This window comes from Leptinotarsa decemlineata, unplaced genomic scaffold (genome assembly GCF_025532065.1).
Source record: "Leptinotarsa decemlineata unplaced genomic scaffold, Ldec_3_MD MMD2_tig00026369_RagTag_RagTag, whole genome shotgun sequence".
NCBI lineage: Eukaryota > Metazoa > Arthropoda > Insecta > Coleoptera > Chrysomelidae > Leptinotarsa > Leptinotarsa decemlineata.
In genome coordinates this window covers 4683874-4697224 of record NW_027412709.1, presented here as the reverse complement: position 1 = coordinate 4697224, position 13351 = coordinate 4683874, and positions in this window count along the sequence as shown.

The following is a 13351-nucleotide window of genomic DNA, read 5'->3' as shown; positions in this document are numbered from 1 at the left end:
TTGAGCATCGTAAAACAATTATTCATTTTTTTCAAATCAGTCTCCAACACCAACTGTTCTAGGTTTTATGTTTCTTCTCTTTTTCCTCGTTTTTTTCCGGAGTATCAGTGATTACAGCTGATGACATTTTACGATTATTTGATTTTGAACTATTTCTGGGGCCTAATTCAATTTCAGGGCTTGCGATTTGTGATGTTGACAGAAGTAACTTGTCCAATTTGTTTCGACCCTTTTTCAGCGATAATTTAAGGAGGGGCTGAAACGTTGCTGCATTCTGTTTCGTCCGGAATAAAAATCATATGTGGTTGGAAATTATGCTTTTCGTAAAGGTTGGTCGTTAAAAAAATGTGCTAACGTTTGTCTTATTGGAGCTTGTGGCTCTGGACAAAAAAGTGCTTTCAGGATTTCTGATGCTCAAGTCTTTGTGCCTCATCATGTATACTCGAAGTCATTCCACGGATGCAATTTTTTCAACATTCAATTTTGCTGGACAGATAGCATTTGCCGCAACATACTGGAGTTCAAAATCTCTTGTTTGTTTGTTCGTGAAGCCGTGGCATATTTTAGACGCAGTTTTTAAATATGAAACGAATAAGTCTTCTTGATGTTCAAAAAACATGCGTTTGAAACCTATATTAAAACGATGCACAAACCGTCAGAATTCCGAGCCTTTTTAACAAATTTCGCCAAATAAGACCTGAATATGCCAGAGATTAATGCCGTTTTATTCATAGATTGGTTTTCGGCAAGACCTCCCTTACAACCTCTTCTATTGTGGCAGTTGTAGGTCGTTGTCTTTTATTCCTTCCAGATGCTGGCGTGGACATGTTTCTTGAGCCAGAAATAAATACAATATGAAAAAGACGGCAATTTAAAACTGAAAGTTTGTAATGTATTGAGCCAGTTTTCGTGTCATGAAAGAGCCGGCTCTTTCAAAGCCTCCACGACGGCTCTTCCAGAACATTTTGTCATTTCTGTTTAAAAAATCTGTTTTCCGTTAACCAGCTATCACACCCCTACGAACTACGACCCGCAGAAGTCGAAACTTGTGCGAGCGAAGGATTATCGAGGTCTCACCTTTCAACGTGTGATTCATAACAATTTAAGTTGTAACCTCAAAATACAGCTATGACATCAATATTATCGTAAAATAATGCTGAATATATGCGTAACAATACAACATATCAATTTTATCAACTCATACCGCACTTTTCTTTGAAAAACAAATTGAGTAAATGCAAAAAAACTTCCTTTTTGGTCCTAAAATCTTTGATGTGGTCTACCGACACCATTCGCTTTCGCAGAACTACCAAATTTTTGTAGATGACAGCTATTCAGTGTTGCCATACAAACATTAAAATTAAATTATCGCAGGATTTTAGTAAGTGGTAAAAAATCACATTGGCTTTTTCAAAGCCTGACTCTTTCATATACACTCTCTCCTGAAAACTGATGGCTGTGTTTGAGGGTCAAATGTTATGATAAACTTAGTGGTGGAAACCGTATATTGATATCTATCATCGATTCTGAGTAGCATCATGTTTTTCAAAAATGTGCATTTTCGAAAAATTCCTGTGATTTTTTTTCTGTCAAAAATTCCTTGTTTCTATGAAAACATTTCCGAAGCACTTCTTTATGTAGAATTCAATGCTGTGAAAGATTCATTTTTCCAAGTGAGATATCGATACTCATTGAAGGAAAACTGTATTTTTCTGAATATTTCAACAGAGCTTAAAATTACCTTTCCGGAAAGAATACAGAGCTTTGAAGTTATTTCATATAGACTTTGAAACGCAAACTTTGATCAAGTACAACTTGGATGATGCGGCAATGAAACAGATTGCAAATCTTTACTGGTAGCTGAAAAATTTTGATTTGAGCAGTAAAGACGCTCTTCAATTAGTGGTTTTTGTCAAATATTCGGACTCATTCGGAATTAAGTCTGAGAATTACGAAAAATGTGTCATGATAGTATAGAAAAAATGCAGATGTAGCAAACGTTTTGTATCACGAGAGGTATCCAGAGAGAAGACAACCTTCCAGAGACATTTTCGCAAGATTTTGACACAACCTGTTTGATGATGGTCAATTTGAAAAAAAAAAGCCATGATTATCAAATAGATATGAGGAGTTGTAAGAAATAGTAGTTTCAAGAGCTGTTGAAAATAATTCCAAAACGTCAACGCAAAATTTGAAAATATCGCCTCGTCGTCGTTCAAAGCCTTCTTGATCAAAGTGTGCGTTTCGAAGTCTACATGAAAAAAGCTCTGTATTTCAAATATGACTCTAGCAAAACATCAAGTGTGCTACATTTTTGAAAAGGTGATTTTGAGGTCTATTGAAATATGTAGAAATATACAGGGTACCTTATTGAAAAACATAATTTTCCATCGATAACTATTGATGTCATTCGAAAAAATAAGTTTTTCACAAAATTGAATTCAACGTACAAAAATGCTTTGGAAATGTTTTCATAGGAACAAATTACAGCAACTTTTTGAAATGACATATTCTCGAAAAACATGTGATTCAAAAACGATGATAGATATCAATATGCAGTTTTTACTACTAAATTTGTCATGAAATTTAACTCTCAGACACAGCCATCAGTTTTCATCTATCTCGTTCGAAAACAGGAGTTTCCCTTTGAAACTGTCCAATTTGGCCCACTCTGTTCTATTACCATGATGACAATACCGGGATGAACATATTTTACTGCCTTACTTCCCAAAAACAAATCGTTTCTGTTGTAAATAAGCATGTTGTAAAAATCTGTTTTCCCATTAATCAGCTATCGCCCTCTACGAACGACAACCTGCAAAGTCGAAATTTATGCTAGCTAAGAATCAATGAGGTCTTACCTTTCAACGTATGATTTCTATCATGGTGGTGTGATCGATTGAAATTAACATAGAAACATATCTAAAATGGAAACTTGAATTGAAGTTTATGCTACTTGAAGTTCTGCAAATACGAAATGGAATCTGAGTTAGAATTAGTCCGAGGAATAAAAATATAAGATAATTTGATTTGAAAGAAAAAATATTCGAAAATGCGAATCATAACGATGTACTCGCTGAAGTTGAAACCATAATACATTCACAATGAAACAATTTGGCGACAGATTCATACACACAAGGAGAAACTAAAGAATGGAATCGAGCGAATTGTCAATTCGATACTTTTTTCCAAACTATACATGAATACATTGCAGTAGTTTCCCACCTTCCTTTGATGTTCCAAGGTAGTTTATGGTGTTTGGATCCAGTATTAGGCTCCTTTGTGGATGAGGAACAACAACTTCAGAATATACTTTTAAACATACAATACCCCAAAGAAGAAACAATTTTAACTTTATTTAGAGCATTGAAAGTGCTGTGTACAAATCACTAGTTTTCGAGAAGCTTTCTTAGCCATTTTATCAACGTGATTGTACCAAGACATATCCAATGTGGTACGTACCCAACAAATCAACTAACGCAACCAGCCTGACACCATTAACTGTAGTGCCGTATTGACCAAACTGTTCTGATGTTCGGATTCACTTAATGGGATGAAGAGGCAAGTATGCTGTTGTCAGCGAAGCATTGGATTATATTCACAGTCTCTTCTAGTGGTCATTCATATGAATTAATAGCAAGAGGCTTGAAGACAATATTAGAAAAAAACAACTGCATTGCTGGTGAAAATATGCAAAAAAGAACCATCGACGGAGAAAAAAATTCTTAAAAACTTTGGGAAGTTACCAAAAACAACGACCTGTCAAATCAGAACGGGTAAACCCTCATGAAATACATGATCGAAAATGTTGGAGTGATAGCTCGAAACACTTCATTTTTCTGGTTTGCAGCATTACAAATCTGATTGGCATATGGAAGTCTGTTAATGTTTAATTTTCCAAAACATATTTTACATTGAACAGAGCCACAAAACAAAGGTGCAATTCATCAACATGATTTTTTCATATATCAGATTTTGAGCCGTACGCAAAAGAATTTTGGAATCTTGTCACTGAAAAACACGTTATCTCTAAATCTTTTGTTCAACAGCTCTCATTGGCTTCTCTCAAGATTTGAACAGATAGATCAAGGTCCACAGAGGCTTCTGGAGCAAATTTTGAAAGATCAGCCGAGAAACATTTTATCAGAGAGAAAACTCAAAATAATTTTGGAGAATTTCCCAATCAGCTGAGCTGTGTGTGGTGTCAGACCTCGCGCGATATTTCACCGTGACTGCTTGTAGTTCAGGAATGGAACGTTCCGTCGTATCAACTGCATCATTCTAGTCTACTGAAAAAATTAGAGGATTATGGCATGAAAGGAACCCCCCTGTCTCTTTTTTTGTCACATCCATATCTGTCGAACAGATACCAATATGTATCAATTGATTCGAACAATGTATTCGACTCGAAACCAGTTATGTGTGGAGTTCCTCAAGGCTCGGTTCTGGGGCCTCTTTTATTCATAATCTATATAAATGATCTTTTTTCCTTCATGTCACCTCTTAATTGTTTCGCTTTCGCCGATGATACTACTCTTACGACATCCGGAAAACTCTTCGGAAATTGAAAAATATAATCTCTCAACAGGCGCTATTATCAGCTTACTACGCTTTTTTCCATTCTCACATCTTATATGGAACAATTCTCTGTGGAAATAGTACTAACGCAAATAGGATATTTATGTTACAAAAAAAGGTCGTGAGGATATTATCTGCGGCTGGTTTCTTAGACTCCTGTAGACCTCATTTCCTTTCGATGAAAATAATGACAGTACCTTCTATTCATCTTTATCAACTTTTGATAGATATTCATAAAAATGAATCAACATCAAACATAAATTGTGATTTCCACGATCATGAGACTAGAGGATGTGATTTGTTGACGGCCAGTAGATTCAGACTGAAAAAGTCAAATAGAAACTCTATCGATGTCAACTTCCATATTCCACCTTCCCTTGTCAAAAAGTTGAATCAATACTTGTTCAAAAACTATCTAAAATATCTATTGATTTCGAATTGTCTTTATTCTACTGACGAATATATAGCTGTCTTATTCAGAGAAACACAAATAAAAGGCGAAACAGTATAATATTCATTCTTGAGTAATAATGTATGTGTGTATATGTGACTTATCTTATCTGCATCTAAAAAGATCAATTAATATTTCTCTCCATCACAGTATAGACATCAATACTACTAGTATTTTTCTGATATACTCGAAAAGATACATGACCGCACAAGACTATGTAGAATAATAGATAATACCTCTGTAGCTGTTATTTCATCCTGTGGAATATGTAGGATTATCTTTTGTCTCTATATCATTGTTTCTTCACACCTCGTGATCGACATGATGTTTTTCCAGACAGGTGCTTCATGCATCAAAATAAAGTTAGCCATTCTAATTTCTTCCGAGACCAGTGTCCTCTGACTTCTCGAGACAATAACGTTATTTTCAACTTAGCTTAATGACTATACTATTTATATACTCTGCCTTTATCTGTCATTCATTTGTTACTTCCAACATAACAAAATTGTAGATCACGAGAATTTTTCAGTTGATAAATACGAGAAGCATTCCTTCAAAAAAAATCATCAAGCGTATCGCTTATTGAATATTTTGAGGAGCTCGACATTTTCTTCATTTCTGAAAACACATTACCTACCAATTGAAGCTATGAATCGCCTTCCTTTTTCAAACGCAGACACCTCCAAAATGATTCGTTAATGTAAATATCTAACAACGTATTCATTGATTTCTGTTAACAACATATTTCTCAAATGAGTGTTATGTGAAGAATGCCTTTGTTTGCCGCAAGTGAAATGGATGTAATAACAGTTGATTTTTGAAATAGCGATTTCTACACGGTATCGTGACGAAATACTTTTTCAATAGGTAATTTTATTGATTTCGAAATCTATTTCGGAGAAAATTTATCAAATAAAATAAAGTTGATAGGACTTTTTGATAGGAGTGTCAACGCCGCAATGATGAAAATGTTTTAGATCGATAGAACAGTGAAATTTAAAAAAATCCTGCGTTGTATTTATCATAAACGTCTAACCTACCATCCACTGTGAGTCACGCTGTGACTGTGTATATGAAATGGGTTAATTCAAGGAAAAATAACACCCAACGGCAAAGCAACATCCACCCCAATCACAGAAATGTGTATGGCGATCGATATCGTCTTCGACTTGATTTTTCAGGGATGAAACTTATGTTTTTTCAGAATTCTCTCAATAATGAGTCGAGAAATAGTTGATAACTGATTAGTACCTAATATTGGATGTGAATGAACTCGAACTAAAATTGCATTGCGATTGCACACATTTGTCACTGTTTCTTTTTTTAATGGTTACTGATCCAAGTAGCCGACGTTTTATGCATATATCTGCGTATTCCCGGTACATAGTACAATATCTGATAAAATTATGTTGCGAACTCGAACGAAAAGTATATCAACAAGAAAAGAATAAATTTATTTGAGGAACGTTAGACCCTTTTCCCCTGTCATCTTGTCGATGTAATCTAGTGAATGCATTGAGCACACATCTGGTACAAATGCTAATTGAATTCGAACACTGGGTCCAAGTAAGTCTGAGTGTTGGTGACTCAACAAAAGTGGCATTATAAGACGCTATCTATCAATTATCATCGGCTCGCGAAACAAGAAGTATTCTACCTTGGAACACGATCATTTATACTCCGTTAGGAAAGGCCTAATTTCCGGTTACATGTTTCACAGTCTGATTAATAAACTCGTCAAATAAGAAATAAAAAATATGAAGGTGTGGCTGTTACATAATTTTGGGGGAATAATTTAACATGACATGTAAAAGTCCAAGTGTTTAATTGTGATGATATTTCACAAACCATGTGCAGCAATTGTAGTAATTGACTTCTCTTAACTGTGCTGAATAATGTTCCTGAGAGTAATAAACTTCGGGGTATTGGAGCATGTAATTGAAGGAAATGCAAGAAAAATCTTTAATGGGCTTTTGAGAAAATGTTTTGTTGTGAAAGACTTCTGATTTTTATTCAACGAAATATTGAAAGTTAGAATCTTGAGACCCAATTTGCAATCGTTGCTTTTTGTTTCACATTTGTAGGGGATATCGTTGATAATTTTCAATGAACATTTTTTCAGGACACAAGTGTTGTTGATCAGTCCACTATACTCAACAATGATAAGAAAATAAAAACTCATGAGAGGCATAATTTTTTCAACTACATGGTGAAATATCAGAACTGAATAACTGAATTTCAGATGTGAATTTATTAAAAAATACCAATCTCTAACTGTATTTTCCGCTTTTTCAAAAATAATGATCGAGATGCCAGTCTGATCTTGTTACCATGAAACATTTGAACTAGTTGTAGAGGGTTGTCATTGAAAAACGTCAAATTGTTTCAATTTTTGAGTAGAAATGTTGTACAAAACTGAAATTTGCCAGAATAATCATAGTATAGTTGAAAGCTTGCCCAAAAGTGAAATTGCCAACATATTCCAGAATCAGTATCAGTCAGTTAACCATTCAAGGGGTGACAAAAGCTGGAACTTGTGTAGAATCAATTGAGAATTTTTTTCAATTAGTAGGATTTGATTACTTTCCTCTTTGCCTGAAGATACCAACTTGGTTGGTGAAACGCGCGTCAAGAGGAATATTGCAGTTATAGTAATTTTTTGAAACAGTATAAACTTTTATCTTGAATGAACATAACATAGGAAACGAAAAATGCATTATATGGAATGTTTCATTTCCCAAAATGGCCACTGCATTCATACAGAATATCATTGAAAATTGATGCATTTTCATTATATATAACAAAATGAGTGAAAGTTTTCGTTTGAAATAATATACTTTCTACATGTACTTAGTTAGGTTTATCATTTTACTTGCGAGGACCATGAAAAATAGCTGTTTTTCGTTGAGTTGGACCTCCCTTTACTCGAAAATTAATTCTTATATTTTTATGGAATTGGCCAGTCTTCATGAACTCCACAAATAATAATGTTCAGGTTTTTCGCTAGTTCACAATACAAAATTTTTGCATGATGGGTATCTATATAATGTTTTTATTTGAGTTTTCTGCTCTAGTAATTTAGGTTTATTGCTCATTACAAAAAGATAATAGTGAAGGCTTGTCCTTCACCAAATAAATAATCAAACGTCACTTTACGGAAGTGGTAATTTCATAACAAGCACTTTTCCCAAACAACAGAACTATTTTGGATTTACTTTACGACAGAGGTTTAAGTTTCACCTTTCATTACAGAAGTTATTGCTAGCTTCGACAGTCTGGAACCGCTTTGAAAAAAAAACTACCTTCCTTTCAGCCTACTTTACCTACAAACAATACTAATAAATGTAGTAATGTTCATTTTTTTGTAGTCTTATAGGTTACTGAAAGAGCACTATTGCTATTATTCAAACTACGAAATACAAGTAATAATGCGCTAAAAAGTTTTGAAATATGTTCTAAATTGATTGTAGTTTATTGTAGTAACAACACAATATCAATTTATTTTATATTATAGCAAAAAAATCTACGATAACAAGACTTCAGATCATAAAATAAAAATTGTCCTCAAACTACAAAAGATGGAGTTGATTGTAGCTGAAATTAGATGTATGTAGTTACCATTAAACACATCAAAAATGAATGAAATAAAATCGAGTATTTTTCAACTAAACTAACCTAACATAACCTATACCAATCAACATATGTAAACTGAAATCTGAAGTAAAAACTAACGTATTTTCGAATGCTTTATTTGCAAAAACGCATCTATCCTCAACATCTAACCTGACTTCCGAATTCAAAAACGAAATCATGTTAGTATGTTGGAAATAATTCCTAATCCTGAACATCTAACATGAGTTCGTTTTTGAATTCGGAAGTCAAGTTAGATGTTGAGGGTAAATGCTTCTTTCCATAAGTAAAATATGTTAGTTTTTACTTCAGATTTCAGGTTACATATGTTGATTAGAATAGGTTATGTTAGGTTAGTTTAGTTGAAAAATACTCGATGTTTTTTGTAAGTGATGAAAAAACGGAGAAATAGAATGTGAAAAGAAATAATAATTTCTTTTATTAGCGGTCCAGAAAGGATATAGTTTTCATCATGTCAAATCTTGTAAAAAATAAAAAGTCATTGCAAAGTTGCCTTCTTTCCAAAGAAACAGTTTCACTCGATTATGTAACACTCCTGGTATATTTATAGATAAAAGATAGCGGTGCCATTAGTTCAATATGAAGAATAATGAGCTCAGTTGCCGTTTACCACAGTCACGGTCAGCCCACGGCAAATTTGATAAAGGCGTCCATACACGATAATAAGACAAATCGTTTCATTTGAGAATTTTCAATGTCATTTTTAAAGTTCATTTCATTTATCTACTGGACAAACTTGAATCATCATACGTTGCATATAAAAATATATGAAACTACTGATCAATTATCGAGTCTACTTGAATATAGAAATATTCATCAATAATTAATCAACTGGAGTTGAATCGGTGATGGAACTTACATCCATAAATTTCCCATACATATTTCAGGCTTTCAAGATGAACACTCGTGACAACGTAGAAATTAATTATTAACTGTGATTCTAGCGTTGAATCTGGTCATAATTACGCATTGGTCAAAGACGAAACGGGCTGGTTCATGTTTGACGATATTCGTGTCACGAAGTGTTCTGGCGATGTTCTGAATGTATTGGAGCCTCTGGAGATACCCTACGTTTTCTTTTATGGAAGAGAGGCCTTGGCAGATCAAGATCTCCAGATGATGTGGTCCTGCAGCTGAAAAAGCAAATGCGCCACTGGAATCAATGAAGTCGCCCCAGAGCGACAATTAAATTTTCTTGTTTCATAATTTCATGATTTCTTTTACTTTCTAAGTTAATATACAGTGTGTCTCACTTCTCATGAAAACACCCCCGTATCTTCCGTAATATTCGAGGTAAAATGATGAAACTCTAAGGACTGATAGAAATGCTCAAAATGCACCTATCACCTGAATGATGTTGGCCAAAGTGATATACACTGTCCGCCACTCGCGATGGAACACCCCATTTTTACGGTAAAATATATTAGGGGGCAAAATAGGCTCAATATTCCTTCAGATTCGTGATCAGGACTACCAACTTACTACTATTACACTTTTTTCCTGGAAAAATTTCAGTCCCGAAAAATCCGAATTTGTTTCACTTCTCATGGAAACACCCCCTTATCTTCCGTAATAATCGAAGTAGATTTAATTTTTTTGGTTTTGACATCAGAACATGAACGAAATGTTTAAGAGAAACTCGACTTTTGTTTTCACATGAATAATTAATTTTTTATTTTGTTGTCAGGAAAGTTATTCCTTCTCAATAAGAGAGAAAATGGTAATTTTGTAAGAGGAACGGAAACATTTTCCCATTATTTAAAGAAAAACAAGGATATTTTGTGGCGAAGAATGTTATGTACTTCAAAATTTTTTCGAAGTACTACTTTCAAAATAACATTTTCAATTAAAAAACAAAACAAATAATTTCGAATGATTAACCTGTTGACAATTTTATATTTTCGTGCCTTCTATGAAATTTCCCTTCAATCGAAAACATTTTTCTATGCGCCTTCTATTATTTCCTCCAACTCTTCTCAGTTCTCTAGGTGTGATTTCTCTACACGCTTGTATAATACTTGCATCGAAAAAAAATGGCACGATAATATTTTCGTTCAGGATACCACACCACACATTAACTTTCTGAGATATTTGGTCTCTACAATTCACCACCCAATTTGGATTTTATTCAGCCCAAAACCTCATGTTCTGGGAAGATACAACACCATTCGTGGTAAAGGTAGCCTCATCACTGTATAAGATATACTTTAAAAAATTCCTGTCATTGAGATAATGTCCCTGCATCCATAAACAATACTCCATACGGCGGATTTCATCTCTTTCGTGCAAAGTATGTAAAAATTTGGGTTTGAACGCATGCGTTTTATGCCTCTTTGAACACCTCCATATTTTACTGCGGCTCATATTGAGTTGAAGCGATAAGTTTCTCAAACTAATTCTAGGATCAGCTTGATGAGCCGCCAATATCGTATCATCATCAATAGGATGTTTTACAATTTTTCTGTCCTTTGTTACTTGGCCGGTGCTCACGAATAGATTTTATATTTTATGTACAGTTCCAGGGCGTACAGCTACTTCTAGCAGGTGTCTTTTATTAAATTCAGCGGCCGCTTCACGATAAGACTTCACCCCTTCACCAACAATTAAAATAATTTAAATTTTTGCTTAATGTGACAGACGTGCCATGTTGAACTTTGTCAATTAAAATGAGCTGATATCAGTTGAAATGGGAACTTCAGAAATATTAAAATATGAACAGGAACTTACAAACAGAAAACAATTGGAACACAGGAACAATATCCAACACAAATACAGGAACAATAAAAACAATGGGAACAAAAACACGGCAGAAACAACAGGAACAACGGTGATTCAAAGAACAACAATACTAAAAACAACAAATTCAATGAAAACTGGTCTGGGGGTAATACAACAAGATCTTTCAACAATATTGTCAGGTTGACAGTAAATATCGATGAGCAACTGTTTTCCATGGTGATTTCAGGGCAACGAATGATTCAATGAAACTGATGTAATGCAATCCCTTCAAATGATTTCAGACAACAATTCAGCAAGTAGGTGAAATAATCTATATTCTACCTGTTCACCGAGTGCGATTTTTTCTTTGAAAATTAACAGTTGTTTCGGTGTTGCAATGAGTATGAAGATTAATTTTGTTTCGGATGGTATAATGTTCCCTCAATATTTTGATAAAGGACCCCGCACATTTCTTATGAGAAATGGCTTGCCTTGAATTTTGCCGAAGTTTTGATATGTTGTAGTTCTTGATGTGCTGATTGAAAGTGTCCACAACCAAAGCTCAGAATTGTACAGTTTTCGAGATGTGAACCTTTGAATATGAATTTTCTCCATTTTTTGCAGTTTTCGCTCATCAATTGAGAGCTTTCACTTCTGGTTGGGATATAATTTGGATGTTCAGTAACCAGAATTAGTTTAACGAATAATCTTCTTCAGTTATAATAGATGCCGCCATCGATAATTTTTCGTAGACTGCTTCACACTATCTCGATAATCTGAGAATGTGGTGCTGTGACATTTTCCTCAGATAGGCTCAAAATGGATGATAGCATTTCACAGCATCTGTATCTTTCATACCTGAGAGTATTCTCCAGATAGAATGAATGAACTATTTTGCGGCGTAATATGTTTACCTAAAAATGGGGTGTTCCATCGCGAGTGGCGGACAGTGTATATCACTTTGGCCAACCCCATCCAAGTGGTAGGTGCATTTTGAGCATTTCCATCAGTCCTGAGAGTTTCATCGTTCTACCTCGAATATTACGGAAGATACGGGGGTGCTTCCATGAGAAGTGAGACACACTGTATACTTAATTACATTTTAAAAAAATTAGAAGAATATTCAAAACAGTATTGCTCCAAATAGAATTGAAAGAAATGTACGATTTGAATGAAATATTTCCAAACACACTAGGGAATTTTCTGATAATGTCAAAGAATAAAAGAGTTTCTGTTTCAGTTTTATCGATCAGAAAATTGAAAAAATTAACCGAAGCAGAAGCAAACTGTTACAGAAACCAAATCTGCATAGAATTTCAGATTGTACAGAGAAGTCTTCCGAACCCTTGAACAGAAAATATAATTTGAATATAGTTTAGTCAACGTAGAAGTTTAATGAAATTGAACTACTTGTTTCAATCAATAAAAGAATTTTCAAGAGAATAATAATATTATCAACAGTTAACTAGTTCAGTGATCCAATAATTTTTCTGAAGAAAGTTTGGTTAGTAACAAGATCAATTTTTTCTTGAAAATAATAATCATTGTTTTCTCGCCGATTTTTCAAATTTGATATATTTTTCTCGAATTAATAATAGTATTATCAACATGAAAAAACCGAAGAAGAATTAAATTGAATTTGAAACGTCGGCAAAAAACTTCTTTTTTCTAAAGAAAAATTTGATTCTGTTACCCAATCAACCTTTCTCTTCATAAATATGATTAACACTTAGTCGGCGATATTTCAGAAGGAGTTGAGCTGAACGGTTAATAATCGCAAAGCAATGGGCAAAGAAAATAAAAAATAAAAAGGAGTTATTTTTGTTTGAAACTTGCAGAAAGAATATGAATTCGTAAAAATAAATCGAAAAAATATCAAATTCGAATATTATATCGTCCCCACCCTTTTATTTTTCATTCTTGTAAGCAAGTGTATCAAAAATACTCAACGAA